The sequence below is a fragment of the Carcharodon carcharias genome, chromosome 12 (assembly GCF_017639515.1).
Source record: "Carcharodon carcharias isolate sCarCar2 chromosome 12, sCarCar2.pri, whole genome shotgun sequence".
NCBI lineage: Eukaryota > Metazoa > Chordata > Chondrichthyes > Lamniformes > Lamnidae > Carcharodon > Carcharodon carcharias.
In genome coordinates this window covers 151,447,846-151,462,007 of record NC_054478.1, presented here as the reverse complement: position 1 = coordinate 151,462,007, position 14,162 = coordinate 151,447,846, and the positions used below count along the sequence as shown (strand labels likewise).

The 14,162-nt window shown below is 47.5% G+C and overlaps 1 protein-coding gene across 5 annotated transcripts in view; it reads right to left on the bottom strand.

Moving 5' to 3' along the window:
* The window catches only part of vps8 (VPS8 subunit of CORVET complex), a 734,009-nt gene that overhangs the window by 89,251 nt on the left and 630,596 nt on the right, over positions 1–14,162 (bottom strand). The window lies entirely within an intron of this gene.

The following is a 14,162-nucleotide window of genomic DNA, read 5'->3' as shown; positions in this document are numbered from 1 at the left end:
TGTATTCCCAGCATTATGTGCGGGTATTTAATAAACCAGTTAGTGTCTCTTTCTGGGTTGAGGGCCCTGAGCTTGGAATATTTTATGACATTGAAAGGTGATATATAAATGCAGGTTGTTGCTGTTGTGGGTGTCCTTTCAGGTTCAGGATCATCAGACTTTGCTGTTCGCAGAGCCTACGTTCCTTCCAATCTGGAGTTCAATTTACTGATTAAAATCTGCTTCTTGGATCAGATGGCCAGGACAGTATAACAATGAAAGCTATTGCTCTATGAACTGGATATGGTAATTGAATCATAAAATGTTTACAGCACAAGAGTCTGTGCTAGCCCTCTGCAGCAGCAACTCAGCTAGTCCCGCGTGCTTCCCCTTTCCTCATAGCCTGCTGGAACTGGTGTCCCTCCAGTTCAGCATTTTCGCTCTGAATTGCTCCCGAGCTAACCTGAACCTTATGATAAGATGATCGTTGTCTCTGTAACATTCCCCTAAATGATCTCATATAGGCGACAGGAGTAAAAATCTATACTAAAACAAAAAACAAACTACAGAGATATTGGATGCAGCATGTCTGAAGAGTTTAGGCCTTAAAAGGTTTGAAAAGCTGCAGACTCGGTCGGGTATGTGCTGGACACGTAACAGGCCGCAAATCAGAGAATAAGTCACCATAGCAACCAGAAAAAGCTGAGGCACGTTTAAATTGTGTGAACTGAGAGAAAACAAGAGACAGGCCAATGAGGCGGGCTGTATTTACCCAAGCAATTGTTGACAAGTCATCCAGAGGGATGGTTTAATGTAAAAGACACTTTTAAAAGCTTGCAGAATTCAAAGTTCAAAAACACAGACCCGGCATGACCGATCCAAACCTGTCCTTCATTTCCCGTTAGCGCCACCTCATCAGGAACGTAACTCCCTAACCGCCGTCCCACCAGGTACCTCCTCCCTTCCCCCTGTCCCACCAAGTACCTCCTGTCTACTCCGTGTCTCACCAGGTACCTCCTGACTACACCCTGTCCCACCAGTTACCTCCTGACTACTCCCTGTCTCACCAGGTACCCCCTGTCCCACCAGTTACCTCCTGACTACTCCCTGTCTCACCAGGTACCTCCTGACTACTCCCTGTCTCACCAGGTACCTCCTGACTACTCCCTGTCTCACCAGGTACCTCCTGACTACTCCCTGTCTCACCAGGTACCCTCCTGACAACTCCCTGTCTCACCAGGTACCTCCTGACTACTCCCTGTCTCACCAGGTACCTCCTGACTACACCCTGTCCCACCAGTTACCTCCTGACTACTCCCTGTCTCACCAGGTACCTCCTGACTACTCCCTGTCTCACCAGGTACCTCCTGACTACTCCCTGTCTCACCAGGTACCTCCTGACTACTCCCTGTCTCACCAGGTACCTCCTGACTACTCCCTGTCTCATCAGGTACCTCCTGACTACTCCCTGTCTCACCAGGTACCTCCTGACTACTCCCTGTCTCACCAGGTACCTCCTGACTAGTCCCTGTCTCACCAGGTACCTCCTGACTAGTCCCTGTCTCACCAGGTACCTCCTGACTACTCCCTGTCTCACCAGGTACCTGCTGACTACTCCCTGTTTCACCAGGTACCTCCTGACTACTCCCTGTCTCACCAGGTACCTCCTGACTACTCCCTGTCTCACCAGGTACCTCCTGACTACTCCATCTCACCAGGTACCCACACTCCTGACTACTCCCTGTCTCACCAGGTACCTCCTGACTACTCCCTGTCTCACCAGGTACCCTCCTGACTAGTCCCTGTCTCACCAGGTACCTCCTGACTACTCCCTGTCTCACCAGGTACCTCCTGACTACTCCCCGTCTCACCAGGTACCTCCTGACTACTCCCCGTCTCACCAGGTACCTCCTGACTACTCCCCGTCTCACCAGGTACCTCCTGACTACTCCCCGTCTCACCAGGTACCTCCTGACTACTCCCCGTCTCACCAGGTACCTCCTGACTACTCCCCGTCTCACCAGGTACCTCCTGACTACTCCCCGTCTCACCAGGTACCTCCTGACTACTCCCCGTCTCACCAGGTACCTCCTGACTACTCCCCGTCTCACCAGGTACCTCCTGACTACTCCCTGTCTCACCAGGTACCTCCTGACTACTCCCTGTCTCACCAGGTACCGTCCTGACTACTCCCTGTCTCACCAGGTACCTCCTGACTACTCCCTGTCTCACCAGGTACCTCCTGACTACTCCCTGTCTCACCAGGTACCTCCTGACTACACCCTGTCCCACCAGTTACCTCCTGACTACTCCCTGTCTCACCAGGTACCCCCTGTCCCACCAGTTACCTCCTGACTACTCCCTGTCTCACCAGGCACCTCCTGACTACTCCCTGTCTCACCAGGTACCTCCTGACTACTCCCTGTCTCACCAGGTACCTCCTGACTACTCCCTGTCTCACCAGGTACCTCCTGACTACTCCCTGTCTCACCAGGTACCTCCTGACTACTCCCTGTCTCACCAGGTACCCTCCTGACTACTCCCTGTCTCACCAGGTACCTCCTGACTACTCCCTGTCTCACCAGGTACCTCCTGACTACTCCCTGTCTCACCAGGTACCTCCTGACTACTCCCTGTCTCACCAGGTACCTCCTGACTACTCCCTGTCTCACCAGGTACCCTCCTGACTACTCCCTGTCTCACCAGGTACCTCCTGACTACTCCCTGTCTCACCAGGTACCTCCTGACTACTCCCTGTCTCACCAGGTACCTCCTGACTACTCCCTGTCTCACCAGGTACCTCCTGACTACTCCCTGTCTCACCAGGTACCTCCTAACTACTCCCTGTCTCACCAGGTACCTCCTGACTACTCCCTGTCTCACCAGGTACCTCCTGACTACTCCCTGTCTCACCAGGTACCTCCTGACTAATCCCTGTCTCACCAGGTACCCTCCTGACTACTCCCTGTCTCACCAGGTACCCTCCTGACTACTCCCTGTCTCACCAGGTACCCTCCTGACTACTCCCTGTCTCACCAGGTACCTCCTGACTACTCCCTGTCTCACCAGGTACCTCCTGACTACTCCCCGTCTCACCAGGTACCTCCTGACTACTCCCCGTCTCACCAGGTACCTCCTGACTACTCCCCGTCTCACCAGGTACCTCCTGACTACTCCCCGTCTCACCAGGTACCTCCTGACTACTCCCCGTCTCACCAGGTACCTCCTGACTACTCCCCGTCTCACCAGGTACCTCCTGACTACTCCCTGTCTCACCAGGTACCTCCTGACTACTCCCTGTCTCACCAGGTACCTCCTGACTACTCCCTGTCTCACCAGGTACCTCCTGACTAGTCCCTGTCTCCACAGGTACCTCCTGACTAGTCCCTGTCTCACCAGGTACCTCCTGACTAGTCCCTGTCTCACCAGGTACCTCCTGACTACTCCCTGTCTCACCAGGTACCTCCTGACTACTCCCTGTCTCACCAGGTACCTCCTGACTACTCCCTGTCTCACCAGGTACCTCCTGACTACTCCCTGTCTCACCAGGTACCTCCTGACTACTCCCTGTCTCACCAGGTACCTCCTGACTACTCCCTGTCTCACCAGGTACCTCCTGACTAGTCCCTGTCTCCACAGGTACATCCTGACTAGTCCCTGTCTCACCAGGTACCTCCTGACTACTCCCTGTCTCACCAGGTACCTCCTGACTACCCCCTGTCTCACCAGATACCTCCTGACTACTCCCTGTCTCACCAGATACCTCCTGACTACTCCCTGTCTCACCAGGTACCCACCCTCCTGACTACTCCCTGTCTCACCAGGTACCCTCCTGACTACTCCCTGTCTCACCAGGTACCCTCCTCGCTGTCTCACCAGGTACCTGCTTGACTCATCACTACCAATGCTGGATTGCAGATTGCCTGTGAAACAGATACTCTAGCTACAAAATACAGCCATGTTCCACTTCAGTGGTGTCCATCCAAGTATTTAGAAGCTTCCTACCAAGTTTGAGCCAAATATGAGCATAGAACTGTGTTAAAGGGTTAGTCTGAAGGAGACATTTTATATCCAAAAGGTTCTGTAGTTTGGGAATGTGTATTATTATTATTAAGACAATTCTAATTCATGCATTTACCCAAGGTGTTATTTAATTTATAATGGAGATTTTCTAGTCTGTTAATAAGAAATTTGGGCAGGAGTCCTCTCCCCATTCAACGGATCCTTTTACCCACCTTCAATATTCTCCCTCCACCTGGACCCCTCCCTCTGGATTCTTAACTTCTCTTGATATTTTCATTGAGAACTGTCGGCACGACGTTAGTCGTCTCAATTTCTCTGCTCCCCTCACCCACTCTAAACTGTCTCTCTCTGAACTTGCTGCACTCCGTTCTCTCAGGTCCAATCCTGACATTATCATCAAACCCGCTGACAAGGGTGGTGCTGTTGTTGTCTGGCGCACTGAGCTCTACCACACACAGGCTGAGCGTCAACTCGCAGACACTTCCTCCTACCTCTCCCTGGACCATGACCCCACCATTGAACATCAAGCCATTGTTTCCAGGACTGTCACTGACCTCATCTCCTCTGGGGATCTTCCGCCCACAGCTTCCAACCTGATAGTCGCCCAACTTCGGACGGCCCGCTTCTATCTCCTACCCAAAATCCACAAACAGAACTGTCCCGGTAGACCGATCGTCTCAGCCTGTTCCTACCCCATGGAATTCATTTCTCGTTATCTTGACTCCCTACTCTCTCCCCTTGTCCAGTCCCTTCCCACCTACATCCGTGATTCCTCTGACACCTTACGTCATATCAACAATTTCCAGTTCCCTGGCCCCAACCGCTTCCTCTTCACCATGGATGTCCAATCCCTCTACACCTCCATCCCCCACCAGGATGGTCTGAGGGCCCTTAGCTTCTTCCTCGAACAGAGGCCCAAACAATCCCCATCCACCACCACTCTCCTCCGTCTGGCTGAACTTGTTCTCACACTGAACAATTTCTCCTTCAACTCCTCTCACTTCCTCCAAATAAAAGGTGTGGCTATGGGTACCCACATGGGCCCCAGCTATGCCTGTCGCTTTATGGGGTATGTGGAACATTCCTTGTTGCAGTCCTACTCCGGCCCCCTCCCACAACTCTTTCTTCGGTACATCGATGATTACTTCGGTGCCGCTTCATGCTCTCGTCGGGACTTGGAAACATTTATTCATTTTGCTTCTAATTTCCACACCTCCATCATTTTCACGTAGCCCATCTCTGTCACATCCCTTCCCTTCCTTGACCTCTCTGTCTCAATCTCTGGTGATAGACTGTCCACCAATATCCATTACAAACCCACTGACTCCCACAGCTACCTCGACTACAGCTCCTCACACCCCGGAAGGAAGGACCCTCAACCGTGTCCGGCCCATCTCCCGCGCATCCGCCCTCACGCCTTCTCCTCCCTCCCAGAAACATGATAGGGTCCCCCTTGTCCTCACTTATCACCCCACCAGCCTCCGCATTCAAAGGATCATCCTCCGCCATTTCCACCAACTCCAGCATGATGCCACCACCAAACACATCTTCCCTTCAACCCCCCTGGCGGCATTCCGCAGGGATCGTTCCCTCCGGGACACACTGGTCCACTCCTCCATCACCCCCTACACCTCAACCCCCTCCCAAGGCACCTTCCCATGCAACCGCACAAGGTGCAACACCTGCCCCTTTACTTCCCCCCTCCTCACCGTCCAAGGGCCCAAACACTCCTTTCAAGTGAAGCAGCATTTCACTTGCACTTCCCTCAACTTAGTCTACTGCATTCGTTGCTCCCAGTGTGGTTTCCTCTACATTGGAGAGACCAAAAACAGACTGGGTGACCGCTTTGCAGAACACCTTCAGTCTGTCCGCAAGCATAACCCAGACCTCCCTGTCGCTTGCCATTTCAACACTCCACCCTGCTCTCATGCCCACATGTCTGTCCGTGGCTTGCTGCATTGTTCCAGTGAAGCTCAACGCAAACTGGAGGAACAGCACCTCATTTTCCTACTAGGCACTTTACAGCCTTCCGGACTGAATATTGAGTTCAACAATTTTAGATCATGAACTCCCTCCTCCATCCCCACACCCTTTCCGATCCCCCTTTTTTCCAATAATTTATATAGATTTTTCTTTTCCCACCTATTTCCATTATTTTTAAATGTATTTCCATCTATTGTTTTATCTCTACCTTTTAGCCTATTTCAATTCCTTCACCCCACCCCCACTAGGGCGATCTGTACCTTGCTCATCCTGCTTTCTACCCTTAATTAGCATATTCCTTAGATAATATCACCACCTTCAACACCTCTTTGTCCTTTTGTCTGTGACATCTTTTGGCTACCTCCACCTATCACTGGCCCTCTATCCAGCTCTACCTGTCCCACCCCCCCTTAAACCAGCTTATATTTCACCTCTTTTCTATTTTTCCTTAGTTCTGTTGAAGAGTCATTCGGACTCAAAACGTTAACTGTGTCCCTCTCCACAGATGCTGTCAGACCTGCTGAGTTTTTCCAGGTATTTTTGCTTTTCTTCTGAATGGACAAGTTGGCCTGGCCTCGCTCCCTCTTTAGGTTCCCCCTTTGTCTCGATCCCACTCCAAGTTAAAATCAAGCTCATGGGTGGGCTATGGGTCTGAGAGAGCTGCCAGCTCTTTGTCAATTTAAACACAAAATCATTCTAATGGGTCAGCCTCCACAGTGAGTACCTGCATGATAATTCAGCCAAGGAAATTCTCACCATCATATCTGACCCTATCCTGACCTAATGAGCAGCTATGGATACTCCCAGGAAATGCTGACGAGCTGAACTTTGCCCCTGCCTGGCAGCACAGTACACTATTGTAGCCCCCTCACCATTTCACCATCTGAGAATACATAACTTTACAGAGCAAAGGCTAAAACTGGGTCTTCCTCACCATGCACCAACCAGGGCGCCAACTCACTGAGCCAGTGAGGGCTCTTTCGTTTATAACTTTAATAATCCAGCTTTTATTTACACTGAATACTGCTGCTGTTACTGGGAAAGGGTAAGACTAGCTGATTAACGCAAGGGAGTGATGCTATCATCAGTAATATAGTCATTAGCTCAAAACGCTTCAGAGATCTCCAGCTTTGTGTTCATTAATCTTCCTTCTGTCGCTAGGGTTCAGTAACTTTGCACAGTCAATTCCTTGACAGAGATAAACAAAGCAACAAACATACAAAAGCACATAAAAATGCTGACAGCCTAAAAGGCCATTTTGCTTGAAACAGAGGCACCGCTAAGCTGGTAAAACTGTTGGGATACCGGTACACAGTCATGTCTTTGCTGGCATGACAACACAATACCACCATTCCGATCTGGATAAACGAAATACAAAGGGCATGTGGGAAATACAGCTGATATTTCATCCCGTGTGTTCAAAACTTTCTAGCGGCCATCGTTGTGTCTCAGCTTTTTAAGAAGGGAATAATGTTCCAGGAAGATGGGGGTGGTGGTGATGTGGCAGGAGCGGGGGTGGGAGCAAGGGGGCAGGGGAGGTGGTTAGTGAATCAGCTGTCCTTGGTACTCCCATCATGTTCTCCCTGATTTCAATAAAACGGGGGATTAAACGGGCTGTTAACTGTGTTGAGCCGGTTGGCATCACACTCTGTCTGGCATGACAAGTTACATCCTACTCCAGGAAGTCTGTCCCAAAATTCCCTGAAAGCAGCAAGTTGCCTATTTCAGAGGTCACCCTGAGTTAGTCCCAGAGATGATTGGTGTAGATATGGTAATCCATACAACCAAGAGGACCAAACAATTTTTGATTCATTCTGAGCACACATTGAAATATTCTGCCCTCCAATTTTACAGTTTCTCAGGTTAAAAGCAATACCATCCAGAAAGAAATGCAGCAGGCCTTGCCTGACTGGTGCTGTGCATTCTCTCAATCAGCGGATTAACACAAGGCCAGATGTAATATTCTACATCAGTGAGCTGTGAAACACAACCAGATCAAATAATCCAGATAACCACCAAGTCCTATTAGAGGCTATAATTTAAACTGGCACACTATAATGCTACTTGTTAAAATAAACTTTAGGATTTCTTAATGTGCTGTAGTAAGCCTCCTGACGTGGTGAAATACAATAGGAACAACTTTCTCCACTGGGCCTTTCCATTAATTCTGTTATGGCCTATCCATTCCAATGCAGTGAACGTTGTTATGAATACATATCTCCGGGGCCCATATGTTTTTAAAAATTGGAAGGGTTTTGAATTGTTTGGGAGCTGACCTACGTTTTTAAAAAGATTATAAGTTCCCTTTGGACTGTGAGCAAACTGCCTTTTCCAAGAAGTCACATGACTTCAGCTAAATGACCAGCAAGTCACCTGAGGAGATAAGAACTATTTGTTTGTTTGAACTGTAATTGCTGGAGAAAAAAAAACTATTGTTTTCAGAAGCTGAGAGGCCCTGATGATTTTCTGGAAACCACCTGACTGAGTTGGGAATAAACCGAAAAGGAGAGGGTTGCCCAACTCACTCTTTCCCTGCCTTGTCTGAAATTCAATGTAGTTATCAGTATCCAGCTAGAAAACCTCATCTCAGTTTAACTCGTCATTATTTGGAAACCTGAGATGCTCAGATGAGAGAGAGATCCCAAGGACATTGATCCTGCTCTGTTCTCTTCCACGCTGAAGCTCCTTTGGAAAGAACTTCCAGACAACTACTGCGACCAGCAATCTGTCTTCACACACAGGAAAACCAGATTGACAATGTCAAAACCCCCCTTTTCATTAAGTTTTCCCATTGGTCAAACGGTATTATTTCCATTAAACACCAATCTCTGCAGTGATCCTATTTGTTTTGTCATGTGTATGTGTGTGGGTTTGAAGGAGTATAAAGTTACACTTCCGGATTACAAATTGAATGTTAACCAATTTTTGCAACTTGCTTTTAAAATTTAGTTTTGCTTCATAATAAATCGATCATTCTGAGTTTATTGAAAGAAACCTGGTTAAAGTACCTTGTATTCTGGTTCTAACAATAGCAAAAATAAACAAATGTCTATTTTGGTGCGTGAATAAAACATTTACACTTATGGTGTGACCCGTGAGGTGGTGGGGCAAGAGAAATTGTACACTCCTCCCATCCTGATCATGACTTTCTATAAGATCCACAAGTGCAAAACACGGCAGTTACTGGAAATCTGAAACAAAAATGGAAGATGCCAGAAATGCCCAGAAGGTCAGGCTGCACTGGAGGCAGAAAAAGAGAGTTAACGTTTCAGACTGTTGACCTCAGATCATCGACCTGAACCACTGGCCCCAGTATTTACAGGACTGCGCACTTGGAGCAGGGGAGAGGAGGTTATAGACAGGAAACTTGGAAGTATAAATTTCTGAGATGCACCAGAGTTTAAAAACTCCAGATTTCTGGCTCAATAATGATTCTGAGTTTCAGGCTAGTGTGGGGGGTGGGCCATCGGATTGTTGGGGGAGGGGATGTACTTGTTAGGCAGGGTAAAAGTACTCCTGCTCCATCAGGCCCATTAAACAGCACTGTAAAGGGATCTAAACGATGGATCCTCCAGGCCCATTGAACAGCTCTGTGAAGGGATCTAAACGATGGATCCTCCAGGCCCACTGAACAGCTCTTTAAGGAGATGTAAACCTTGGATTCAGCCTTTGTGCCTCTTCTTACCTTTGGGTTTTCTGATGTGCTCTGTGGAGAGTACTGAGGGGCCTTTACTTTGCATCTAACATCTGCTATCCCTGAACCAATTACACAATGATACAGCACAGAAGCCATTTGACCCATTGCGCCTGTCGATCTATTCAACTCATCCCACTCCACTCCACTCTCCTCAAAGCCCTGTGGGAACTCAAGCAGAAATAATACAGCTAACAACGCTGCATGGTCAAGTTACTGAAAACTGTTTACAGTTCTCAGTACGATTCTACCTGTCACCTGAAGTAGTTGCGCCTGCTAAGGGCTGCAGAGTGCTCGCAGACTACAAACGTAGTCCGTCCACATTTAATGCAAGGCAATCTCTGGAAATGTTCACATTTTCACACAAATTAAACTGAGTTTGCCAAAGGTGGTACAGTAGTCATGCTTCTTCCAGTTAAGATGCTGTCCACGTACCAACTTAACCTGCCAAATTACAAGGACACTTGCCCCAAGACATTTCAGCAAATCGTGTATGTTTCTCATCCCATGTTAAATGAGGTACTCATTTTTAATTCCGATTAGCTGCAGGAATTGTACAACTGAGAGCCATCAAGTTTCACAATTTGATATATATCACGCATCCTAATTCAATAATTCCTCTTAATTTGACGTATTAACTCAGAAATAGGCCGGGGATCTGCTTCAATTTTAAATTTCACATGTTGTTTCCCTTGGTGGGGTCAGGTGCATTTGGTCTTTGCTTTGTGGATTGTTAATCTTCAGTGACTTGTCTTGTTATGAATGTCGAACTGGTAGACCTGTGGGGCTGCTCAGTGCCATCTAACTAGCAGGGGCTGGATAAAGTTGGGTCAGTGACTTTGAGCTGAGGGTGCATCTCTTTATTACACTGGATTGTGAGATAAGATAGTGCAGGGGGAGTTTTACCATGAGGCCAACAAGGTCTAATACCTGATCTGGAAGTTCTTGATCATGACAGTGAGTATCAAAAGTCAAATTTTTTCTATTCCACAGCACCAACATAATTTCCTTAAAAGTAAAGCAAAATACTGTGAGCGGTCGAAGCCTGGAATAAAAACAGAAAATGCTGGAAATACTCAGCAGGTCTGACAGCACCGGAGAAATAGTGTTAAAATTTCAGGTTGATGACCAGGCCAGTTCTTACTTGAAACATTAACTCTATTCCTCGTTTCCACAGATGCTGCCTGACTTGCTGAGCATTTCCAGCACAATCTCTTTTCATAATTTACATAACATAATTTCCTCCCTGTTAATGAATCCAGGATAATAAAAATAGGAAAACGTGAGGAATGAAATGCATCACTACAAACCCGGACAAGGAAAAGAAAGTGCATCACTATTTCAGGTTAATAAATCTGCTTCTAGGTGGCACGAAGATACAAGGTACTGTTTAATTCATTGTGACTCAACTTCTGCCTGAAGGAGCTAAATAAGATAGACTGATCATAGCTTCATGCTTGTCTTTATTAAGTAAGCAATAAAATACATTCCCATTTGATAAGTGCTTTTAATCCTTGACCTTTGAATGTAATGAAATAGTAGCGGCAAGTCACTGCCATGTCAACCTAGAGATAAAACATCTTTGCCTGGAAATAATTAGGCTTTTCTCCTGATGCCTGTAGGTGCCCTGGGACCTAGAAACAAGAAATGAGACCTGGAAGATCGCATTAGGATAAGATTTCAGGGTTAGCTTCGGCCCCCTGTTAGAAAAGCTGCTGGAACAGAGAAGCAACCCAGCTCTCGCTCAGTACAGGCAAGCATCTGGTTAAAGTGGGGGCTCAATGCATGGGAAATATGGAACGTAAACCCTGGGCCCATCGTTCCTTAGTCACATTCTAATGTACGACATAGGTCACAACAGGAAGATTTTGAAGGAGAAAGCAGAATACGGAAATGAAAATGTGGGTATGCAAAATAAAGACATTTCTTTCATCTGATTATACATGCAAACATAATCGAATGAAGGCCAAAAGCAACCAAATACTTACTGCTTCTTACAACATCTTTTTAAAAGTCCGGATTTATTTTGGTGCAATACATGCAACCTAATTTTAATCCATCCTCATGCAACCAAGGCTGAATTCTTCAAGAAATAAAACATTATTTTGGCAAATCACCATCCAATTTTCCAGCTCCCCTGTACCAGCTGCATAAGGATGGCACTTGTACAAACCAGGAGAACATTTCCACTTATACTTCAATTAGTTTTTACATCGATTGCAATTGAACTTCTGGGCCAGAATGAATGGGATTGTAGGATGTCATGACTGAGAGGGGCAGATGTGTGGCAGCTACAGTTCAATGCACAGAAATATGAAGCACTACATTTTGGGGAACAAAAGGTGTTAAAACTTTGAACGGAATGATCCAAGGGGTGTAAATAAATAGATTTCTAATTGTGGGGGCGCAGGGGGCAAAAGACAAATGGAATTGGGGGTTTTGAACAGGAAAGTAAGGAAGTGGTGTTGAATTTGCAGCAGACATTGGTTAGGCTGCTATCTGGGCTATTGCATGTGCTTCCACAAAACACACAATATTTTAGAGCAACGGGAACTGCAAAGCAAAACTTCACCAGAAGCACAGGTCACAGTGATGAAGACAAAGACATCAAAAATTGTGCTTTGTCACTGGGTCACAGAAGGATAAGGGGAGATCTAATCTGTAAAATTCTGAAAGGTTTTGAGGAGTTAAACAGTGAGAAGAAACACACTCACCCTAACCAGAGGGAGGTTAGGAGACTTATTATTAATATCGAAAGCTTTATCACAATTGGTTATCGAGACAGGTCCTGTTTACATACTTTAAAAGAGAGCTCTGTAAGTATTTGAAAAGGGAAAATATTACAGGGTGGATGGAAGAACAGGGGAGTGGATGGAGATGGTAGATAAAGGCATAGAGGATCACGTACTCCCCCTCACCCTTGTAAACTCGATAATTATTTCTTTCACAAAAACGTGCTAACCTATGACATCAGCCACATGAGCTGAGCTTCTCCATCACAGGCCCTTTGTCAGGATGTCCTCCCCCTGGTTAATTCTATCACAGCCTCTTGTCAGAGAATTCCAAACAGCTGCTCATGAGAGGCTTGTGGTTTACAGTTTGGGGCAGTGGTCTGGAGTTTCAACCACAGGGGGTGGGTAGGGGGAGTTGGGGAAATTCCCAGCTCAGTCCACCCGCCTGCTTCAGGAGAAAGGCTCACAAAGGCAGGATCTTCATTGCCGGGGGGTGGGGTGGGGGGGGAGGAAGAGGCAGGGGTGGAGTTGGGGAGGGGGGGCAATGAGGGGTTGGGGACAAAGAGGGGGCGGGGGCAGGGGGTGGGGACAGGGAGTGGGCAGGGACAGGGGGTGGGGACAGGGGGTGGAGACAGGGGCAGGGGTACGAGTGGGGCAGCCGAATTGGAAAGAGCTGGGAGGCAGCTACATGGGCTGCTGGGTGGGGAGGCAGGTTGTTTAAAAGACTCGCCTTGGTGCTGTGGGACTTCATCCCAGTTAAAGTAGAAACACAAAGGTCCTCTGTCCCTCACCCTTCACACCCCTCACCCTCCCAACACTTTCCATGCCCCATCCAGGTCAACTCATGTCCCTCCCCCCCACCCACCCACTCTCTTTGGTCTCTCATACCCCCATGTCAAGCTCTGCCCTTTCACCTACCCCCCCCATGGCCCTTCTTCCCCCCCCATGCCAAGCTCTGCCCTTCCACCCACCCCCACCATGGCCCCTCTTTCCCCCCCCCATGCCAAGCTCTGCCCTGCCACACACACTCCCCTTATGCCAAACTATGGTAGTGGTTCATAGTATAATCTCCTATGTTGAGATAAGTTATTTCACTGTAAGCCAATAAAAGTGTCAATCATCCTGGCCCTTTAAGGTATCAATAACAAAAAAGCACAAGCCCTTGAAACCACTTAACCTGTGTAAACAAACATTGTGAAATTCACAGCAGAGGTCATAAAGCCTGAAATGTCAATCAAACAATGTTTTGCCTAGAGAGCAGGTGTTTCAACAAGCTTAATCATTGTCTGGGCACTCAGCCAAGCCTCATTATGTATTCTTGGCTGAGAGCCCAGACAACCATTTGCTACTAAAACACCTATGCCCCGGAGAAAACTTTGTTTGATGGACAGCTCAGGCTCTCTGATCTCTGTCCTCAGTTTCACAAGATTTGTTTACACAAGTTAAGGATTATGGTTTCAAGGATTATGGGAGGGTGGGGTTTGTCATGGATACTTTAAAGGGTCTATATGATTGACACTTTAATTAGTTTGCAGTGATAAGACTTTTTGTCAACATAGGAGAAAGTTATGACTGAATTAACTTTTTCCCGAAGGCGTTTTTTACACATCCACTATACACTATCGGATTCATTGGTTCTAGACAGTGTACAGTAGGTCAATGGGAATGGAAGTGAAGAGCCTGGCATAATGGGCATGTGGGGTGGGTGAAAGGACAGAGCTTGGCATCATGGTTATGAGACGCCATAGGGT